Genomic DNA, 3,683 nt, shown 5'->3' with positions numbered 1-3,683 from the left:
ATTTTTTATATATTTTTAATGGATTTCAGAGAGGAAGGGAGAGGGAGAGAGAGATAGAAACATCAATGATGAGAGAGAACCACTGATCAGCTGCCTTCTGCATCCCCCCTACTGTGGATCGAGTCTGCAACCCTGGGCATGTGCCCTTGACTGGAATCGAACCTGGGACCTTTCAGTCCGCAGGACAATGCTCTATCCTCTGATCCGAACCAGCTAGTGCTGATTGATTAATTTTAAATGTGAAGAATAAAAACTCCCTGCTAGTATGAAATGAGTTAATTGATTTCATATTGATAGCTCTTCTAATATGTGTTGAGTCCGTCACTAAAAGGTTTTTGTTTTTTATTTTTGTGGGAAGGGAGTTGTTCAAAAGTAAAAATAGAAAAACAGGATGGCACATTTTCTTATCATAAGCAGATCCTTAGAATTTGAGCTTTAAAAAGAACCTTAGAGTTTATTGGTTCTGACCTCCTTTATTTTGGATGTGAACTGGAAAGCACAAAGAAACAGGCTATGGTGATGTAACCTGGCGGAGAACCAAGGGGGATATCTGCCCAGATGCCTCCATGTAGCTGTGCATCCATGAGACTAGTGACATCTTTCACTTCCCACATGCTTCTATAATGCCACATGCTTCACCACTGGCCTCCCAGGCAAGCTGGCACAAGCTCAACAGAGGCATGAAGGACTTTTCCTAGGCATCCATTTTGGAAACCCAATGAAGCCTGCTGACTGGGCCTGGCCACAGACTGGAACACACTCTGTGCTTCTCTTTGGCCAGGCAAACCGCACTCTAAGCCAGAATCTTTCAGAATCTTGGAGCCTCTTAATCCCACAGAGCTTTTCATTCCTGCCGTCCCTGGCCTCCACACAAATGCATGCTGTCATGGTGGTATGTCCCTTCACATTCTTACCCTCACCCACTCTTTTTCCTCTCCTGTGAGTCATCTTCCCATTCCCACTCCACTTTCCTGTCAGTCTCCTGGCCTTTGCTGACATTCTCCCTTTGCCTGTCCTGCCTTTCCCTAGTGCTCCACCTGATGGACACTCAACTCTGCTTTCAGGACTCAGGCCAGTCACCATCCCTTTCTCCGTAAATCACTGCTTGCCTCCTCCTAAATTCCTTGCCACATAGAACTGACAAGTCGCTCCACTTTTGCTTCCCTTACTGGGATTATTAGAAGCAAAAATGGAAGAAACTGTCAATGCTACAGAGCAAGGCAGCTAAAATAGCTCCCCAAATGGTTAAAACATTTCTTTATTTGCATCTCTGCCTCCACTGGAATTCGATCTCTCTGAAGACCTAGACTTTGTTTCATTCCACCTACTGTATCCTCAGTGCCTAGAACAGTGTTTCCTAGCACACAGTAGGTAGGCACTTACTAAATATTTAATTAAACAAGTATCTTTACTGAACCATTCGCTTCTTAGAGGCAGAAACAACATCTTCTTTCCCCACCACTCACAATCCCTAGCGCATATGGCTAGGTAACCATATTAAATTATTTCTGCAATACCATTGGAACCCTTATTCTACTACAAATAAATTCCCCTTTTCATTCACGCACTTTACCCAGTACTCCCTCCATCACTCACTTTTCTGGATCTCCTTTACGGTGAGTCTTCTTTATGTGTACATAGAGGCTTGCAAAGACGCTGCTCATCCACACAGCCCCTTTCACCTAGGACCTAAGGTTAGTACATTCCCATTTCAACTCCACAGACAAAATAATTGGAAAAGCAGTCAATACTCCTGTTGCCCATCAGCCTATGATCCCCATTTCCACTGCGATGTTTTTTAAAAAATATATTTTATTTATTGATTTCAGAAAGAGGAAGGGAGAGGGAGAAAGAGAGAAACATTAGTGATGAGAGAGAATCATTGACCCTATACAACCCCTACTGGAATGGAGCCCACAACCCTGGCATGTGCCCTGATCTGGAATCAAACCCAAACTTCCTGGTTCATGGGTCAATGCTCAACCATTGAGCCACATCTGCCAGGCTGAAATGCTTCTTAATAGAGTCAAATACAATGGAAAATTCTCAAGCCTATTTTGGGCTACTCCCAATTCTCAGTTCATATGTGTCTCAACTTCTCTGTAATATCTGACATTTGCTACAAGAAGCATTTTCCTCCCTCACCTGCTTCTTTTCTTCCTACTTCTCTATTCTAACTTTGCAGTCTTTTAGAAGCTCTTGGTTTCTTATATTATTTGTCACTTGGTTGTGCTATCACATCATTAATTAATCTTTAACCTTCTACTGACTTTCTTGTATTCTATCCAAGATATCCCCTGATAAAAGCAGGCTGAACTCATCAATAAAAAGAGGAAATTCCATGGCTGGCTAGCTAAGCCTGCCAGCAGGGAACCACCACTAAGAAACCGGTTTGAGCTAGAAAAATCCAAGATGGCTTCTGAAATGCCTTCCAAAGTCACCTTTTGGTTAACCTTTCTTCATTAATATACTAAAAGCCATGCCCCAGGATGGAGATTTAACATTAAAATGGGATATGTTATATATGGCTGGTCATGTTCCAAGCATGTTTAGGAATTACACATGTTCCCTTGTAAATCAGAGAACTCCCCACTCTTCCTAGGGAATCTCCACCCTTAAACTCATTACCTCCATCTTCCTGCCCCCCTTCATCCTTTAAGACTTTCCTAATGGCCCAGAAATGGGGAGAAGTGGTTTAGAGCATGACATCATGACCTTCTCCAATGCTTGGCCAAAGAATAAAGTTTCAGACTTTCTTTACTGAATACTGTCTCTCCCTATTGGTATGAGCAACACCACGCAGAAGGACCATGATTTGGGGTGTCTGACTTTATCTAGTATTTTGTGGGAGAAGCCACCACATACCAGCATTATCATGAATGTGCACCAAGGAACGCAGGAGGCCTTGAGCATTAGCAGGGTTCACGCTAAGCACTGATTGTTCGTTTTGAGATTGCGGTGGCTTAAAGCAATTTCTCGACCTGATAACCTCCAAGTAAATGTTTACTAGACCTTACTGATCTTTACTGACCTTTGAGACTGTCTGTCTGCTATGTGCTAGCCATGCTTTACTGAGGGCAAGATGTGTATCTAAAACTGAATAAAAAGCAGACAAGGCCAAGATTCAGTGTGCCTTTTCAAGAAAGAGACTCCACCTGGCCCCCACTCCTTAATAATTCATTTTTCTGTCTAGCATTTTCATTTGTACGTCAGCCCCTCCTGCAGATCCTGAACCCCGCCATGCAGGTTGCAGCATTTAGCCCTCAGGCCTCTGAGCCCTATTCTCTGGTCAAACTATCACCTTTACAGTGATAAATCTCATGTCCACTCTTCTAAGGCACAGTCTCATTTACCCATCTGTCTTTGGAGAGCTCCTCTTGGATAAACTAAAACACTTCAAAATCAAACTTTACACACACCCAGAAGGGCAAGGAGAAGAGTGGGGGAAAATCCTAACACCCAATTAAGAATGGAAGAAAGTGCCTGACTGGTGTGGCTCAGTTGGTCAGACACCATCCCATGCACTAAAAGGTTGCCGGTTCAGTTCCAGTAAGGGCACACGACTGAGGTTGTGGGTTCAATAGGTTGTAGAAGGAATGCAGGAGGCAACTAATCATTGTGATATCTTTCTCTCTCTCTCTCTCTCTCTCTCTCTCTCTCTCTCTCTCTCTCTCTCTTTTCTC

Source organism: Myotis davidii, unplaced genomic scaffold, assembly GCF_000327345.1.
Source record: "Myotis davidii unplaced genomic scaffold, ASM32734v1 scaffold1654, whole genome shotgun sequence".
NCBI lineage: Eukaryota > Metazoa > Chordata > Mammalia > Chiroptera > Vespertilionidae > Myotis > Myotis davidii.
The sequence above is the reverse complement of the archived record's forward strand: the minus strand, read 5'-3'. Positions refer to the sequence as shown.